The following is a 22,105-nucleotide window of genomic DNA, read 5'->3' as shown; positions in this document are numbered from 1 at the left end:
ACATGTATATTCATAACGCTCTATTTTTGTGCAGGCTCAAAATAGCCGTAACAAGAAGATTAAAGCTAAATGTCATCTGCACCTGGGCTATAGTTACGTCTGTGCTCGGAATATATGGCCACCAGAACTGTTTGATTATTGTAAAATTGTTGAGGAAGGATATATGCAGAATTCCATTTTGCCATTATATTGAGACATTAGTGCCATGTTGACGAGCTTATGAAACTAGAGATATTGATATTTGTTCCAAAAACAATCAGCTTGCACATGTCTTCAACAATTGTAAACGCGCAGCAATTGACAACTCAACAATGCATTACAATATTGTTGGTGTAGATATTGATTCATGAATGGAGGATAAATAATATGAGTGTTTTGTGAGATTGCGCTATTTTGTAGACATGTGTACTAATATGGCCAGTACTGGCGTAAATATGTCAACAAATGACGCCATATGTCCGGCACGTTACCCCAATGGATAAACGACCATATATAAACTGTAATTCTCAAGAATCAGAAGATGAATTTCACTTTTTACTTCTATGTCCATTATACACTCATTTGAGATCTATTCATTTAAATAAATATTATTGTAAAAATTATTCCGTTTATAAATAAATGTGTACTGTTAAAATACAGTCAGAAAATATTAATATTCAGCGTTCATTAAGTGAATATGTATATCAAGCTTTTCAGTTAAGAAACAACAATTAGTGTATTTGTCGATCGGTAACCTCACCACATAAAATGTGTTTATAATATCATAGGTATGACTTGCGCAATAAAGTCTGTCTGTCTGTCTGTCTGTCATCAGCGTGAGCCTTAAACGACACACACAAAGTACGTGTCGGTTGATACGACCTGCATGACATGCCATACGGTCACGATATATATCGCTAAATACGTAAACTACGCTCACGAGAGAGATCGGTATGAGACATTATACGACCAGATTGACCTACCATCATGGTAACTACAAACGTAACGTACGAACTGTAGATGCTGTCAATATGACACACAATACGACAAGAATAACATACAATGACAATAACAATACGTATCCTAACTACACACGTAACGTAAGAGCAATAAATATACTCTGTTTGACACACATGATACGACAAAAATGACATACAGCCATCGAAACAATACGTATCCTAACAACACACGTAACGTACGAGCAATAAATATACTCTGTATGACACACATGATACGACAAAAATGACATACAGCCATCGTAACAGTACGTATCCTAACTATACACGTAACGTACGAGCAATAAATATACTCTGTTTGACACACATGATACGACAACAATGACATACAGCCATCGAAACAATACGTATCCTTACTATACACGTAACGTACGAGCAATAAATATACTCTGTATGACACACGTAATATGACAATAATGACATACAGCCATCGTAACAGTACGTATCCTTACTATACATGTAACGTAAGAGCAATTAATATACTCTGTATGACACACGTAATATGACAATAATGACATACAGCCATCGTAACAGTACGTATACTTACTATACACGTAACGTACGAGCAATTAATATACTCTGCATGACACACATGATACGACAAAAGTGACATACAGCCATCGTAACAGTACGTATCCTAACTACACACGTAACGTAAGAGCAATAAATATACTCTGTATGACACACGCAATATGACAATAATGACACATAACATACATACATACGCCACGTAAATGCGAGATTCGTTACATGACATCAATCGCGCCAGTGCTGCTGTAGTTATTCATATGATTAAACTACTATACGCCCCTTTCATAAAGCCAGCACGTCATATCGTACGTAGTAACCGTACTTCTACCTTTATCTCTCACCACCTAACGCCCAATCCCAGTCAATATGCCACGCCCAGCAGCGCTAACCCAACCCGTCGCAGATGCCGCAGATTGCCGGAGGATGTGACACACGTAAGGTTCGAGTCATCCCGTCACGTACAATCAATGCTGTTGAGGCAGTCAGTTAAGTGCGTACGTCACGTGATAACTTGTCAGCATCCGAATCAATATGTAACCAGTGTTTATATTACAAACACGTCTTATTTCCCCTTTTATACCATGTGCTTTCTATGCTATATGCTCTTAATTAACCCTCTATGAAAAGCGATACTTATAAAAGAACAACAGTGGAGTGTTTGGGTCTGTCGACTGAACTGTGGAAAACTTGTAGGGCAGGATACAGCGTGGTAATATATATGCTTGTCATGGGCTCCAGACAGAGCCACGTGGCCCTTCTCAGGCAATTCATACAGGTGGAAGGTGTGGGGATTTTATTTTCATTAACCTCTCCCAGCTGTTGCTGCGTGTTGGGTCCCGACTAGATGACGAATCGTGGTGGTCCAATCGTTAAAACCAGCTTGATTCCAGGTGGCGAGGGTCGGTGAGGTGGGACTACCACACGTTTTTGTATTTTTATTATTCTATTAAAATAATAATTAAATCATTGCGTAAAACATTTGAACAAAACCTGAGGATTCAATTGATCTATTACAAATACAAAATACTGAAACAATGAAGATAAAATATTAAATAGAATATAAATATTATTAAATTTATAATGTTAGTAATTTCGTTTTAACCGGTTGAACCCTCAGTCGTATATTGAACGTTATTTGCACAACATGTGGCCATAACACTATCCTGTATGTAACAACTCAATATGAAAATCTGTGATGTTAATCACAAAATGTAATACGCTCGTATTCTGGTTTTGACGTTTTTGGGCTCTCCTTTCAACGATTTGAAGAAGCTACATATTTTGTTTCGAATGGTGATTCGGCGCTTCAGTTAAATTGTCGTCATGGAAACAGAAAGAATAGTTTGAACATCCAGTGACAATGCAATGCAATACAATGCAATACAATACAATGCAATACAACTCTTTGACCATTCAAAAACGGTATTGTAACTATTTTCAGACGGTGTGATTGAAGTATAGAGAATAACAATCTCGATTATCAGACGGTGTGATTGAAGTATAGAGAATAACAATCTCGATTATCAGACGGTGTGATTGAAGTATAGAGAATAACAATCTCGATTATCAGACGGTGTGATTGAAGTATAGAGAATAACAATCTCGATTATCAGACGGTGTGATTGAAGTATAGAGAATAACAATCTCGATTATCAGACGGTGTGATTGAAGTATAGAGAATAACAATCTCGATTATCAGGCGGTGTGATTGAAGTATAGAGAATAACAATCTCGATTATCAGACGGCTGAGATTTCAGATTAACAGATTCAATAAAAAGCAAAAAAGCAGTCAAAATTATAGGAAAGTGAGTGAGTGAGTGTTGTATAGGATTCTTTTAGGATTGCTCCATCAATATCACATAAGGGATACTAGAAATATATAATTATATGAGAAATTTCACAGTGCCTTCTTGCACTAATAGCATGGTTTTGACTTATCAGGAGTCTCCTGTCTCTGCAGCCTACGGCATCGGGCACTTACATCTATAAAACTATTATCAAGAGGTGTCTTACTGAAACCAGCCACTTTGTAGTAAACAACTAAAGAGGTGTCTTACTGAAACCAGCCACTTTGTAGTAAACAACTAAAGAGGTGTCTTACTGAAACCAGCCACTTTTAGTAAACAACTAAAGAGGTGTCTTACTGAAACCAGCCACTTTTAGTAAACAACTAAAGAGGTGTCTTACTGAAACCAGCCACTTTGGAGTAAACAACTAAAGAGGTGTCTTACTGAAACCAGACACTTTTAGTAAACAACTAAAGAGGTGTCTTACTGAAACCAGCCACTTTGTAGTAAACAACTAAAGAGGTGTCTTATTGTAACCAGCCACTGACATTGTAATATCCGCCTTTTGTAACATGTCTTGAAGGATACACGCGGTGACAGCGTGTAGACTTTTTCCTTCTTTTTGATCCCACCACCCTCGCCTAGTATTGAGCTCCTCGTCCATACTACAAGTGATTATTAATTTTTCTGTCAACAAGAGCCAAACAGTATTGCCAGTTGTCGCGCCATATCAGGATGTCATTGATGTACTTACACGTATCTGTTTCCTGAAATCGATAAAAGTACACACTGGGGATGTATATCCTGTTTCAAAACGTCCAATGTGAAGGGCGCTAGTCCCCTGATCTGTGCAGGATTGCCTCTATAACGCTATACGCTGGACACCTGGTCTCTGCAGTATCAGCTTTGTAAGGGACGCTGGTCCCCTGATCTGTGCAGGATCAGCTCTATAAAGCACACTGGTCCCATGATCTGTGCAGGATCAGCTCTATAAAGGACGCTGGTCCTCTGATCTGTGCGGGATCACCTCTATAAAGGACGTTGGTCCCCTGATGTGTGCAGGATCAGCTCTATAAAGGACGCTGGTCCCCTGATCTGTGCAGGATCACCTTTATAACGGACGCTGGATACCTGATCTGTGCAGGATCAGCTCTATAAAGGACGCTGGTCCCCTGATCTGTGCAGGATCAGCTCTATAAAGGACGCTGGTCCCCTGATCTGTGCAGGATCAGCTCTATAAAGGACGCTGGTCCCCTGATCTGTGCAGGATCACCTCTATAAAGGACGCTGGTCCCCTGATCTGTGCAGGATCACCTCTATAACGGACGCTAGTCCCCTGATCTGTGCAGGATCAGCTCTATAACGGACGCTGGTCCTCTGATCTGTGCAGGATCAGCTCTATAACGGACGCTAGTCCCCTGATCTGTGCAGGATCAGCTCTATAACGGACGCTGGTCCCCTGATCTGTGTAGGATCAGCTCTATAACGGACGCTGGTCCCCTGATCTGTGTGCAGGATCAGCTCTATAACGGACGCTGGACACCTGATCTGTGCAGGATCAGCTCTATAACGGACGCTGGACACCTGATCTGGTCCCCAGATCTGTGTGTAGGATCACCTCTATAACGGACGCTGGTCCCCTGATCTGTGCAGGATCACCTCTATAACGGACGCTGGTCCCCTGATCTGTGCAGGATCACCTCTATAACGGACGCTGGTCATCTGATCTGTGCAGGATCAGCTCTATAACGGACGCTGGTCCCTGATCTGTGCAGGATCAGCTCTATAACGGACGCTGGTCCCCTGATCTGTGCAGGGATCAGATCTCTATAAAGGACGCTGGTCCCCTGATCTGTGCAGGATCAGCTCTATAACGGACGCTGGTCCTCCTGATCTGTGCAGGATCACCTCTATAAGGGACGCTGGTTAACGGACCCTGATCTGTGCAGGATCAGCTCTATAACGGACGCTGGTCCCCTGATCTGTGCAGGATCACCTCTATAACGGACGCTGGTCCTCTGATCTGTGCAGGATCAACTCTATAACGGACGCTGGTCCCCTGATCTGTGCAGGATCAGCTCTATAACGGACGCTGGTCACCTGATCTGTGCAGGATCAGCTCTATAACGGACGCTGGACGCTGGTCTATAACCGCTGATCTGTGTGTAGGATCAGCTCTGATAACTCTGGTCACCTGATCTGTGCAACGGATCATCTGTGTGCAGGACCAGCTATAACGGACGCTGGTCCCCTGATCTGTGCAGGATCAGCTCTATAACGGACGCTGGTCTGTGCAGGATTGCCTGATGTGTGCAGGATCCTCTGATCTGTGTGCTCTCTATAACGGACGCTGGTCCTCTGATCTGATGCAGGATCATCTGTGCAGGATCAGCTCTATAACGGACGCTCTATAACGGACGCTGGTCCTCTGATCTGTGCAGGATCAGCTCTATAACGGACGCTGGTCCTCTGATCTGTGTGCAGGATCAACTCTATAACGGACGCTGGTCCCTGATCTGTGCAGGATCAGCTCTATAACGGACGCTGGTCCCCTGATCTGTGTGCAGGAACAGCTCTATAACGGACGCTGGTCCTCTGATCTGTGTGCAGGACCAGCTCTATAACGGACGCTGGTCCTCTGATCTGTGCAGGATCAGCTCTATAACGGACGCTGTCCTCTGATGCAGATCAGCTCTATAACGGACGCTGGTCCTCTGAGCTCTGCAGGATCAGCAGCTCTATAACGGACGCTGGTCCTCTGATCTGTGTGTGCAGGATCAGCTCTATAACGGACGCTGGTCCTCTGATGATCTGTGTGTGCAGGACCAGCTCTATAACGGACGCTGGTCCTCTGATCTGTGCAGGATCAGCTCTATAACGGACGCTGGTCCTCTGATCTGTGTGCAGGACCAGCTCTATAACGGACGCTGGTCCTCTGATCTGTGTGCAGGATTGCCTCTATAACGGACGCTGGTCCTCTGATCTGTGCAGGATCACCTCTATAACGGACGCTGGTCCTCTGATCTGTGTGCAGGACCAGCTCTATAACGGACGCTGGTCCTCTGATCTGTGCAGGAATGCCTCTATAACGGACGCTGGTCCTCTGATCTGTGCAGGATCACCTCTATAACGGACGCTGGTCCTCTGATCTGTGTGCAGGAACAGCTCTATAACGGACGCTGGTTCTCTGATCTGTGCAGGATCAGCTCTATAACGGACGCTGGTCCTCTGATCTGTGCAGGATCACCTCTATAACGGACGCTGGTCCTCTGATCTGTGCAGGATCAGCTCTATAACGGACGCTGGTCCTCTGATCTGTGCAGGATTGCCTCTATAACGGACGCTGGTCCTCTGATCTGTGTGCAGGACCAGCTCTATAACGGACGCTGGTCCTCTGATCTGTGCAGGATTGCCTCTATAACGGACGCTGGTCCTCTGATCTGTGTGCAGGACCAGCTCTATAACGGACGCTGGTCCTCTGATCTGTGCAGGATTGCCTCTATAACGGACGCTGGTCCCCTGATCTGTGCAGGATCACCTCTGTAACGGACGCTGGTCCTCTGATCTGTGTGCAGGATCAGCTCTATAACGGACGCTGGTCCTCTGATCTGTGCAGGATCACCTCTATAACGGACGCTGGTCCTCTGATCTGTGCAGGACCAGCTCTATAACGGACGCTGGTCCTCTGATCTGTGCAGGATTGCCTCTATAACGGACGCTGGTCCCCTGATCTGTGCAGGATCAGCTCTATAACGGACGCTGGTCCTCTGATCTGTGTGCAGGACCAGCTCTATAACGGACGCTGGTCCTCTGATCTGTGCAGGATCAGCTCTATAACGGACGCTGGTCCTCTGATATGTGTGCAGGACCAGCTCTATAACGGACGCTGGTCCTCTGTTCTGTGCAGGAATGCCTCTATAACCGACGCTGGTCCTCTGATCTGTGCAGGATCACCTCTATAATGGACGCTGGTTCTCTGATCTGTGCAGGATCAGCTCTATAACGGACGCTGGTCCTCTGATCTGTCTGTGCAGGATTGCCTGGTCACCTGGGCTGTGCAGGATCAGCTCTATAACGACGCTGGATACCTGATCTGTGCAGGATCAGCTCTATAACGGACGCTGGTCCTCTGATCTGTGTGCAGGACCAGCTCTATAACGGACGCTGGTCCTCTGCTCTGTGCAGGACCAGCTCTATAACGGACGCTGGTCCTCTGATCTGTGCAGGATCAACTCTATAACGGACGCTGGTCCCCTGATTTTAGTAGGATTGCCTCTACAATGGACGCTGGACACCTGGTCTCTGCAGTATCAGCTTTGTAAGGGACACTGGTCCCCTGATCTGTGCAGGATCTGCTCTATAAAGGACACTGGTTCCCTGATCTGTGCAGGATCAGCTCTATAACGGAGGCTGGTCCCCTGTTCTGTGTAGGATCACCTCTATAACGGACGCTGGTCCCCTGATCTGTGCAGGATCGGTATAAAGGACGCTGGTCCCCTGATCTGTGCAGGATCGCTATAAATTACGCTGGACACCTGATCTGTGCAGGAATACCTCTATAAGGGACGGTAGTTGGCGGATCTGTGCGGGATCACCCCTATAACGGACGCTGGTCCTCTGATCTGTGCAGGATCAACTCTATAACGGACGCTGGTCCCATGATCTGTGCAGGATCACCTCTATAAAGGACGCTGGACACCTGATCTGTGCAGGATCACCTCTATAACGGAAGCTGGTCCCCTGATCTGTGCAGGATCACCTCTATAACGGACGCTGGTCCCCTGATCTGTGCAGGACCAGCTCTATAACGGACGCTGGTCCCCTGATCTGTGCAGGATCACCTCTATAACGGACACTGGTCCCCTGATCCGTGCAGGACCAGCTCTATAACGGACACTAGTCTCCTGATCTGTGCAGGATCAACTCTATAACGGACGCTGGTCCCCTGATCTGTGTGCAGGATCACCTCTATAACGGACGCTGGCCCCCTGATCTGTGTGCAGGATCAGCTCTATAACGGAAGCTGGTCCTCTGATCTGTGTGCAGGATCAGCTCTATAACGAACGCTGGTCCCCTGATCTGTGTGCAGGATCAACTCTAAAACGGACGCTGGTCCTCTGATCTGTGTGCAAGATCAGCTGTATGTAAGGCACTTTTATTGTCAAGACTAGTTTCGTGGTACCATGAGGCATAGCATGCTTCAAAAACCGGGAAATGGAAGGATCGCATTCTTCGCTGTTTACAACGCTGCCAAAGATTGAATGGCGCTTCCCCTACTTACAACCCACAACATTGAATCAATACTGTTTTATCCGCCGTCGTATACAACTGGAGTGACTGACTGACAATGTACACAACACGAGTCAATTAAGACACCCGTCGTATTCGGGGCCACATACTCATAGTCAAACGTTAATGAATAATGGATTTGTGTTGTGTAAACGATGTGCAGTGATAACGATACCCCGCGTTGTGTGAACAACCCTAAATAAAATATTACATGATGATAATGCATCAAATGAAGCGAGTGCAGTTAAAGCTTTGAAGTTTGAGGCGCATTCGATTAGTGTTAAAAACCGTCACTAGCTGTTCACCAGACCATGGCGTAGTCACCAGGGATTCACATAACAATGATAGTGACGTTAGTGTTCACGTAACGCTGCTTTTATCACTCTGTTCATGTAGAATGAGGAACGGTGGGGTAGCCTAGTGGTGAAAGCGTTTGCCCGTCACGTCGAACATTCGGGTTCGATAAAATGTGTGAGGCCCATTTATGGTGTCCCCCCGCCGTGATTAACATTGGAATATTGCTAAAAGCGGCGTAAAACCATACTCACTCACTCATGTGACGTGGGTAAAATGGCCATATTCCCATAATAAGGCAATGTTTGGTTGCTTGAATTACAGATGTCAGTAAAGTAATCGATTAAGATTCTCTTAGCTGTTGGACGTTAACTAAATGTATACATGCGGCATGTACAGCATCAACGTTTCCAGATTAAATATTTTTGGTCAAAGTTACTACTCCAGACTTCATATTTTCTGTGAGATATGTGTTTCTTAGAGTTGTGCAACGCTCACATAGTCGTTCAGTGTTTAGGACAATTGTGTAACTCCTAAACCCAACTAAAAGATTAAACCTACTTCACCTGGAACCAATTATATATGCATTGTCTCAGATGTACAGGGATAGGGAGTGAAAGTTACTTTTGTCACATTTCACAGGCTACATTGTCTGGGTATTCACGTGACGAGGATATTGAAACTAGATGATCACGTGCGATTATAAAATGACACCGGGTGTTCTTGTAACGAAACTATTGACACACGGTGTTCATGTAACACCAACACGTGTTTGTCCAACGGTAACACTGTTACACAGGCCCAGTTCACAAGCTAGTAACTTGGGTGTCATCTTTGACTCGGATAAGTAAGTCCCAAACGTAAACGTTCAAGGTAAATTTACACCTCCCACAATATATGATATAATATATGTTATTTCAATGTGTGGCTAAATTTGCCCACAGACGCCAGTGGCTGAAGGTATGGAGTCGCCAGTGGCTGAAGGGATGGTGTAAATCCAGCTGGGTCCATGCAGGTAGCAAAGGTACTGTTAGTCCCAATGGTCCCTAGTATGGTGATCTACCTTCAGTTGTTGGCGATCTATAGCCTGTTTTTATATTGTATCGTCTTCTATAGTTCAACTGTTTCAGATTTAATTACTAGTGTTTAATTTATATCTGTGATAGTCTATTTGTTTTACTGCCCTTCGTTGACAAGTGTTAATAATTTACTTATAATTATGATAAATCTATAACTTGATTTAGTCACGATATGGCTGAAATATTGCCGATGTGACTTAAAATCCTAACTCACTCACTCATCTTTGACTCGCAAATGTTAATGGAACAACAAATCAACAGCGTCTGCAGGAGAACTAACTATTAATGCGTCATATCAGCATGATTCGCAGATATCTGAAGCAACAGACAACAGCATCACTGGTCCAAGCATACATCACATCACTATTGTAGTGCATTAGAATGAACCTTCAGTAACCCATGCTTGTCGTAAGAGGCTACTAACGGGATCGGGTGGTCAGGCTCGCTGGCTTGGTTGACACATGTCATCGGTTCCCAATTGCGCAGGTCGATGCTCATGCTGTTGATCACTGGATTGCCGAGTGCGGCGTAAAACTCAAGTCACTAACTATTGCAACGCCCTTCTGATAGGACTCCCGGATTCGCTAATTAAAAAATTGCAGAGAGTCCACAATACAGCAGTTGAGTCATCACTGGAAGGGAGCACATTATTCACGTACTGCATCAGCTCCACTGGCTACCTGTGAGATACAGGATTGGTTTCAGGATACTAGTGATGGTATTCAAATGTCTACAAAGACTCGCTCCGACATATCTCGCAGACCTCATTCAACTCTACCAGCCAACAGGACATCTGCGGTCACAAGATCAGCTGCCTCCCTGTGTCCCCTCCAACAGAACCAGAACAGTTGGAGACAGCTGTTTCCGGACCTACTCCGTGGAACAGTCTGCCGTTCAGCCTGAGATCACATCATGAACTGTCAGCGTTCAAAGCAAATCTAAAGTCCTACTTCTTCCGAAAGGCATACGATGTTTCCTCAATATAACCCTTGATTAGTTTTCCTTAATAAGATTGTATTGACACTAGTTTTACACGAGGCGACTGCATTAACACTAGGTTTACACGTAACGATAGTATTGACACAAGGTTTACACGAAGCGATTGTATTGACACTAGGTTTACACGTAACGATTGTATTGACACAAGGTTTACACGAAGCGATTGTATTGACACTAGGTTTACACGTAACGATAGTATTGACACAAGGTTTACACGTAACGATTGTATTGACTCTAGGTTTACACGTAACGATAGTATTGACACAAGGTTTACACGTAACGATTGTATTGACACTAGGTTTACACGTAACGATTGTATTAACACTAGGTTTACACGTAAGGATAGTATTGACACAAGGTTTACACGAAGCGATTGTATTGACACTAGGTTTACACGAAGCGATTATATTGACACAAGGTTTACACGTAACGATTGTATTGACACTAGGTTTACACGAAGCAATTGTATTGACACTAGGTTTAGACGTAACGATTGTATTGACACTAGGTTTACACGTAACGATTGTATTGACACTAGGTTTACACGTAACGATAGTATTGACACTAGGTTTACACGTAACGATAGTATTGACACAAGGTTTACACGTAACGATTGTATTGACACTAGGTTTACACGTAACGATTGTATCGACACAAGGTTTACACGTAACGATTGTATTGACACTAGGTTTACACGTAAGGATAGTATTGACACAAGGTTTACACGAAGCGATTTTATTGACACTAGGTTTACACGTAACGACAGTATTGACACAAGGTTTACACGTAACGATTGTATTAGATGTGCAGGTTAATCATAAGGAATATCTGCTATAAACATTGTCCATTGTATTAAGAGTTATGGTTAATCTTGGAGAAATTCATCTGGTGGCATGGCATAAACCTAATGTAAACATATACAGTAAACTATATCACATCATTTTGATAAAAGATGATATGATTATTCTTATTTCACTACCATCCAGCGCACTATATTTACAAAAGAAAATCCATAATCAATATAAATACCAGAACGGTTACACTGAAAACGAAATCGCAAAGTTAAAATCAATTCTCGCACCAACGAGATTACAGTACAAGGGAGATAACTCTACCGTTCCAGTGACCTGAGGATGCCGGGTATTGATCGCTGGACCGGAATTTACGGAAATACCCAGCTGAGCGTGTCAGTCCCCTTCTGAAATGTAATGTGTAAAGATATAAGCCGATTTAGTTCTCAACAGGAGGTTCTGACAACACAGAGGAGAGGAGCTGTCACCGGCAGTTCAGAACATACTCACATCAAAACATGCCTGTTTTCTTTCTTCATCATATCGATCGTCCCTTCCTCCTGTCCTGATGAAGATTAATTCGATGTAGTAAAAGGGCCAGTTAGGGAAACTGAAAGAAGTTTGTTTGTGACATTTTAATTACACTCGTAAACATTTTTATTGCCTTTTGATATTTTTTAGCCTTTTCGTCTGTGTCTTTGAATGATGGGTTTAGGAAAACATAGATTTCCCATAAAAACTTAGATTCACTGAGACATCAAGTGCGTGAGATCAAGCAATCTCTCATAGGCGATATCGCTACAATGAAATTGCATCACAATGCTTTGGAGATCAGTTTGACGTCATCGGTTACCATGACATCGCAGCTGGTTTTTTCAACTTTTTATGTTGAGGTTACTGTTTACATACTGGAAAAAGTTGGAAGAAATATATTAGATGATAAATATGAGGTTTAGAGTTGCAAACCTTATTCAATTTATTTATATATTTGATTTTAAAGAAACTGGGTAAGGTTAAATCTTTTCACTCCGTGTCCCCGTGTCATGACTGAGCCAGAACACGGCTTCGCCTCCATCTCGTATGAATGTGCTTTTGAATGTTACTTTGGTTGCATCCAGGCGTGTCTCTTACTGCAGAAATGTGTGAGTGAGTGAGTTGGTTTTAACTCCATTTGAACAGAATATTCCAGTTTAATGTGGGAAGAAAGCCTGACGTGATACAGGTCTCTTTGGTGCAACCTACGAGGACGTGTATTGTGTTGACGAACCTGGAAACATAATCGGGACCAACCCGGTTTGAACACAGGATCACAGGGATCGGGCATTTGTAAATGTGACCGAGTTAGTATAGTTTTACCCCAGTTTTAGCAAAATGCTAGTAACATCACAGTGGGGACACCAGCAATGGGCTTCACACATTGCATTCATGTTGGGAATCGATCCCGGGTCTTCGGCGTGACGAGTGAACGCTTTAACCACTGGGCAACACAACCGCCCCGATGAGTAAGGGACGCAACTCTGTACAATAAATTGTAACGCCATGGGTACAGATGTATATAGTGCTGATAGAACAAGAATCAGGATCGAACAACCAATGATCAACATTTCTCACCTCTCTGCACATCAAATGACATCACATTGACCTCCAATACTGGGTTTGCTGAAGGGCAATTCTAACCAGGATCTTCACGGGTTTGGTGTATGACAAAAATCACTTGATTTATGGTGTGGAGGGGGTACGTAAATCATCGACCACACTCCTTCGTCCAAAACCTCAGTCCAGTAGCAAGACAGGGTTAATGCGGCTGGTGATGCAATGATATCTTTTATCAGGTTCTGTGCTCTCAACAACTCATTGCGTCATCTCGCCGTCATGCTCGTTGAATCAGCTTGTGATATTCTCCTCCGAGATCCTAACTTCACAACGTTTAGTTGACAAGCCTCAGCTCAACCAGGGTTTTAAACCCATCGTCTACCTTTCACCTGGTCTGGCCGGCAACTGCCGCCATATAGCTGGAATATTGCTGAGTGCGGCGTAAAACTGAACTCACTCACTCACTGACGTAGCTGTTGTCCTTGCCCGGGTGTAGCCGAGGTCGCATCCAAATATCTACATGGTGAGAGGGGCGGTGGGGTAGCCTAATGGTTAAAGCGTTGGCTCGTCACGCCGAAGACCCGGGTTCGAATCCCCACATGGGCACAATGTGTTAAGCCCATTTCTGGTGTCCCCCACCGTGATGTTGCTGGAATATTGCTAAAAGCGGCGTAAAACCAAAACTCAGTCAGTCAGTCAGTACATGGTGAGCGATGGGTGCCTGTGAAGACCGATGGTGGACAAACAGCCTTGAAACGACTCGACAGTCTCGTGCAGAATGACTCTCGCCACCGTGATCATATATCTATATATTGACAGTAATCGCCCCGATATATCCTGTACACTAACAGTAATTACCGTTATATATCTCTATACTATCACTTACCGTGATATAACTGTATACAGTGACAGTGATGTTTATAACCTACACGCAGAATGACCCTCCCCACCGTGATCATATATCTATACATTGACAGTAATCACCCCGATATATCCTGTACACTAACAGTAATTACCGTTATATATTTCTATACTATCACTAACCGTGATATAACTGTATACAGTGACAGTGATGTTTATAACCTACACGCAGAATGACCCTCGCCACCGTGATCATATATCTATACATTGACAGTAATCACCCCGATATATCCTGTACACTAACAGAAATTACCGTTATATATTTCTATACTATCACTAACCGTGATATAACTGTACAGTGACAGTGATGTTTATAACCTACACGCAGAATGACTCTCGCCACCGTGATCATATATCTATATATTGACAGTAATCACCCCGATATATCCTGTACACTAACAGTAATTACCATTATATATTTCTATACTATCACTAACCGTGATATAACTGTACAGTGACAGTGATGTTTATAACCTACACGCAGAATGACCCTCCCCACCGTGATCATATATCTATATATTGATAGTAATCGCCCCGATATATCCTGTACACTAACAGTAATTACCGTTATATATTTCTATACTATCACTAACCGTGATATAACTGTATACAGTGACAGTGATGTTTATAACCTACACGCAGAATGACTCTCGCCACCGTGATCATATATCTATACATTGACAGTAATCACCCCGATATATCCTGTACACTAACAGTAATTACCGTTACATATCTCTATACTATCACTTACCGTGATATAACTGTACAGTGACAGTGATGTTTATAACCTACACGCAGAATGACTCTCGCCACCGTGATCATATATCTATATATTGACAGTAATCGCCCCGATATATCCTGTACACTAACAGTAATTACCGTTATATATTTCTATACTATCACTAACCGTGATATAACTGTACAGTGACAGTGATGTTTATAACCTACACGCAGAATGACCCTCCCCACCGTGATCATATATCTATATATTGATAGTAATCACCCCGATATATCCTGTACACTAACAGTAATTACCGTTATATATTTCTATACTATCACTAACCGTGATATAACTGTATACAGTGACAGTGATGTTTATAACCTACACGCAGAATGACTCTCGCTACCGTGATCATATATCTATACATTGACAGTAATCACCCCGATATATCCTGTACACTAACAGTAATTACCGTTATATATTTCTATACTATCACTAACCGTGATATAACTGTATACAGTGACAGTGATGTTTATAACCTACACGCAGAATGACTCTCGCTACCGTGATCATATATCTATACATTGACAGTAATCACCCCGATATATCCTGTACACTAACAGTAATTACCGTTATATATTTCTATACTATCACTAACCGTGATATAACTGTACAGTGACAGTGATGTTTATAACCTACACGCAGAATGAACATAACGCGTACGAAACACGTGTGACGTACAATGTTGACCTTTTTCGTACAGGGTTGACCCTGATTGGACCACGCCACAAGGTCACAATCGCGTGTGTTCCTGAATTCTTTTGCAGTCGATGCGTGACGTCATACCTGGCGATGCTGACGTCATAGCCTCTGTACCTGGCAAACCTTTTCAAGGCCCACTTGCACTGAACAATCTTATAGCTAAAATACATGGAATTATCATGAGACGGCCCTCTCATTATGAGAAACCTTCACGACGGGCCACTATCAGTTCTGTTGTCAAGTGACGTCATAGTTCGACATTAATTGTCTTTCGACTGGCAGATATTCTGGGTCAAACAAGTCAAAGAAACCCAAATTCCCGCTTTAAATAGTGGTGATATTGGTTTTCTTGTTGGTGCTAACCTTAACATTTGCACTATTAAGACTGTTGATGGACCAAAACCGAACACTGACATAGTTTGACATGTTGCAGACTATGGTCTTGTCAAAGTCCAAGGTCGAATATCGTCACTTTTTGTTGTGACGTCACTTGAATTGTTCGATGACGTAATTGCATTCGGGCAGTCAACCCCGTCAGAAGTTGATTTGGGTAAACTTACAGTCAAATTCCTTCATTGTTTCCTTTTTCTTCTCAACACAAATTCCATGTATTTTAGCAATAATAACGGTAATGCTATTTTTGAGGGCATTATCATTTGCAGAAGCCCTCGGTCTTTTTCAACCCATCAGTCTTAGGCCCCTACTTAGAGAATAACCAACGAGGTACGAATTATTACGGAAAATATGCCCGGGTTGAAATAATGTTCACAGTGTCGAGTCTTGGCAAGGCACTGAACATTATTTCAACGAGTGCAAAACAAAACTGTACAAAACTTTCAAAGGATAAAAAACAAACATATAGCCTGTATACAAGGCTAAATGAAGCTAATGAAATTAGTTTCGTGAAAAAAATATCTGTACGTTGCGCAAAATATATATTATAATACTGAAAGTGTAAGCAGCATGATAGGGTGATTGTGTTTACTTTTATTCAACCGACCTTGATCTCAAAGAAATTGCCAAATATGGACAACAATGTTGACGTATGACATCACACTCCTACCCATAGTTCCATGTTAGTCATCGCTGCGCCGGAGTGTGGTATGACATCACTCCCGATGACCGATTTCTTACAAAATGACGGCTTCGCTGACAAGCGTACACAGGATTTTGCGAGGACCATTCCCTGACTCAAGGATCATTTGTACATAAATATTAGATGTAAGTAATCAGAATGATTCTAACTAACCGTGTATTGTTGTATTGTTTTCATTGTTAGTAAGAGAAGAAGCCAGGAATGCTGATGAAGCCTGTTGTCGTTCTGTGTGATTTTGCGCCAATCAAAGCGTCACGCTGCACGGAAACTTTGAGAATTTCTTATGAATTATCAAATCATTGCATTGTATCTAGTTTTAATTTCCTATTTCTTTCGACGATACTCTTTCCATGCATAGTCTTAACGTATTAAGACTAGAGTAATGGATGTCTGCAATTTTGAGAAAAAGCTAGACAGTGTGAATCGGAAGTGTTGTTTGTTTACATTTCCAACAAGCGCAGTCTTACGTACACAGCGTTCGTTTTCACTCTTAACATGTTTCTTTTGATTTCATCTTAAAGCTTGACACTTGGGATTAGTAACCATTTATTTGATTCTAAAATGTATGAGTTGCCATCCTCCTCCCCATCATCATCATCATCATCATCACTTCCATCTAATTCGGTGACAGTATCTTCTAAAATGTCCACCAACTGTCGAGGAAGGATGTCTCCATCAGTTCACTTTGGCTGCACGACACCATTCTCGAATGTCCATCCGTGACCAGCCATGGGATCAGGTAAAACCGGATCTGGAATATGTGCTTGCCTCCATATCAACACCTGATAATATTTACCCGACTCACGTGTTGTGTCAAACAGCTTTTACAGGGAGGTATAGTCTGTTTGCAGTGAAAACGTACCGATGCATTTCACTTTAAACAAAAAAGTAAATCAAATAAAGTGACATTAAGAATGCGAATCCTCATAATTTTGCCTTGGCAACTCAATATTTAAATCTCAGAATTTTATTCATTGTAGGACAAAAGTTGTTTAACAAACGATCATACATTCAAATCGCTATTATTGGTTTGTATTACAAGGGGGCAAGAGCAGTAGTTGGAACAGTGAAACAAATGCACGTCCAAATTCAGAAAACAAGAACAAAACGACTTGGGTCACAAAATCTGGTGTGAGACTAAGCTGATGAATGAGATGAAATTACACAGCGATGTGATTGAGAACAGCAGCGAGGTGTGTGACGCTGTCTGAGATTCAGGAGAAGAAGGCAAGAAAAGAAGCGAGATCTGAGAGACAGGAAATGCACGTGCGGTAGGGTGGGTGATCGGGCGGGCAGGAAGGTGGGCGAGTGATCGGGCGGGCGGGTATGTGGATGATCGGGCGGGTATGTGGATGATCGGGCGGCTTGACCAACCCTTAGGCTACTTGTTCTCGGTGTTTCATTTAATGTGCATACACCCTTGTAATACAAACCAATAATAGCGATTTGAAACTATGATCGTTTGTTAAACAACTTTTATCCTAAATTGAATAAAATTCTAAGATTTAAATGTTCAGTTGGCAAGGTAAAATTATGAGGATTCGCAATCTTAATTTCATCTTATTCGATTTAATTTTTTGCTTAAATTGACATTCATCGGTACGTTTTCCCTGCAAACAGACTATAGAGATTCTCCATTCCGAAAACAAGAGAACGGACGCTAAAACAATCAGAAGCTGTCGACTTACCAGAGTGCCAAATTGCAAAAAGAAGGAGCCCTTTGTATAAAGCTGTCAATAGGTCAGTAGATGGAGGGAAAGAAGCATATGAGAAGATCGTCATGAAGAATATGCTTTGACTTCTTATTCGTCTCGATGCTGCAAAGACCAGTCAGAGTGTTCCAGGATGAGGTGGCTTTGTGTCATTGACAGGGAAGACACCACCAAAACTCACAACTGTCGAGTATTACCCTATCATACCGCATCCGACCACAGAGTACAAAGGAGTGAAGGAATGTCTCAGCCAAGCAGAATAGGATACAAGAGAAGTTGGTCAACAGTATGTCATCACAACCTTCGATCTCGAAGACTGCATGAAAGCGTATCCATTGGTTTGGACCAATCCGAACCGATATGCAGACCACAGAATCGTGATTGGGACTTTCCACTTAACATGAGCAAATCTCAAGATGATTGGAAAGAAGATGGCTGAGACAGGACTCGATGACATTCTTCTTGAAGCAGACTTAATCTCTGGTGCTGCAGAACTAAATATACACACGATCAAACTATCCTCCGTGCATCTTTCATAGTTTTAAACACTTTTCCAGGTGATTGATTTCACTATGGATACCGTTTGCTTAGGGACAAGACAGGATATAATCATGATCTAAGGGAGTTAACTGTTGCCTGTTTCGCTCGGAAAACAAAGGCGTCATAACACTTATACTTTAAGTGTGAGGAAAATGACTACGTTTTCAAACCTCGATCTTACTATTTCTAAATTGCCGTTTGGTTTCACGTAAAAAAGGCGTAAAAGTTTTGAGCACTTGCAGCAAGTGTGTGTTGTCGAAACCAGTCGATATAAACTGCCTCAACAATCAATGCACCTCTAAGGCAGCGTACACTTACAATGTACACTTACACTGGTCACCGAGATATATATGTACACTTACACTCATCACGATAATATCTCTGTACATTTACACTGGTCACTATAATATCTCTGTACACTTACATTGGTCACCGTGATATATCTGTACCTTTACACTGGTCACTATAATATCTCTGTACACTTAAACTGGTCACCGTGATAAACCTGTACACTTACACTGATCACTATAATATATCTGTACCTTTACACTGGTCACTATAATATCTCTGTACACTTACACTGGTCACCGTGATATATCTGTACACTTACACTGATCACTATAATATATCTGTACACTTACACTGGTCACTATAATATCTCTGTACACTTACACTGATCACCGTGATATATCTGTACACTTACACTGATATATCTGTACACACACTGATCACCATAATATCTCTGTACACTTACACACTGGTCACTATGAATATCTCTGTACTCACCGTGATATATCTGTACACTTACACTGGTCACTATAATATATCTGTACACTTACACTGGTCACTATAATATATCTGTACACTTACACTGGTCACTATAATATATCTGTACACTTACACTGGTCACTATAATATATCTGTACCTTTACACTGGTCACTATAATATCTCTGTACATTTACACTGGTACACTATATCTGTACCGTGGTCACTATATATGTACATTTACACTGGTCACCGTGATATATCTGTACACTTACACTGATCACTATAATATATCTGTACACTTACACTGATCACTATAATATATCTGTACATTTACACTGGTCACTATAATATCTCTGTACACTTACACTGGTCACAGTGATATATCTGTACACTTACACTGATCACTATAATATATCTGTACACTTACACTGATCACTGTGATATATCTGTACACTTACACTGGTCACTATAATATCTCTGTACACTTACACTGATCACCGTGATATAACTGTAGATTTACACTGGTCGCCGTGATATATCTGTACACTTACACTGGTCACTATAATATCTCTGTACACTTACACTGATCACTATAATATATCTGTACACTTACACTGATCACTGTGATATATCTGTACACTTACACTGATCACTATAATATATCTGTACACTTACACTGTTCACTATAATATCTCTGTACACTTACACTGATCACCGTGGTATATCTGTACACTTACACTGATCGCTATAATATCTCTGTACACTTACACTGATCACTATAATATCTCTGTACCTTTACACTGGTCACTATAATATCTCTGTACACTTACACTGGTCACCTTGATATATCTGCACACTTACACTGGTCACTATAATATATCTCTACCTTTACACTGGTCACTATAATATCTCTGTACACTTACACTGGTCACCGTGATATATCTGTACACTAACATTGATCACTACAATATCTCTGTACACTTACACTGATCACTATAATATCTCTGTACACTTGCACTGGTCACTATAATATCTCTGTACACTTACACTGATCACCGTGATATATCTGTACACTTACACTGATCACTATAATATCTCTGTACACTTACAATGGTCACTATAATATCTCTGTACACTTACACTGATCACCGTGATATATCTGTACACTTACACTGGTCACCGTGATATATCTGTACACTTACACTGGTCACCATGATATATCTGTACACTTACATTGATCACTTTAATATATCTGTACACTTACCCTGGTCACCGTGATATATCTGCACATTTACACTGATCACCGTGATATATCTGTACGCTTACACTGGTCACCGTGACATATATGTACACTTACACTGATCACTAAAATATATCTGTACAATTACACTGGTCACCATGATATATCTGTACATTTACACTGGTCGCCGTGATATATCTGCACATTTACACTGATCACCATGATATATCTGTACATTTACACTGGTCACCATGATATATCTGTACACTTACACTGATAACTAAAATATATCTGTACATTTACACTGATCACCATGATATATATGTACACTTATACTGATCACTAAAATATATCTGTACACTTACACTGGTCACCGTGATATATCTGTTCATTTACACTGGTCACTTAAATATATCTTAACACTTACACTGGTCACTGTGATATATCTGTACATTTACACTGGTCACTGTAATATATCTGTACACTTACACTGGTCACCGTGATATATCTGTTCATTTACACTGGTCACTTAAATATATCTTAACACTTACACTGGTCACTGTGATATATCTGTACACTTACAATGGTCACTGTAATATATCTGTACACTTACACTGGTCACCGTGATATATCTGTTCATTTACACTGGTCACTTAAATATATCTGTACACTTACACTGGTCATCGTGATATATCGGTACACTTACAATGGTCACTATAATATATCTGTACACTAACAATGGTCACTATTATATATATGTACACTTACAATGGTCACTATAATATATCTGTACAGTTACAATGGTCACCGTGATATATCTGTACACTTACAATGGTGATAGTGATATATCTGTACACTATCGATTCGGTGTAAGTCAAGGAACTCAATGTCCTCAGATGATATGTGAACACCCAGTTGATCAAATTCTTCATGATCAAAATCGCCACTGACATGTACCTAAGACTGACCTCACTCCTGGCGTTCA

This window comes from Haliotis rubra, unplaced genomic scaffold (assembly GCF_003918875.1).
Source record: "Haliotis rubra isolate DU_JTF1 unplaced genomic scaffold, ASM391887v1 Scf15, whole genome shotgun sequence".
Lineage (NCBI taxonomy): Eukaryota > Metazoa > Mollusca > Gastropoda > Lepetellida > Haliotidae > Haliotis > Haliotis rubra.
Note: the sequence above shows the minus strand (reverse complement) of the source record.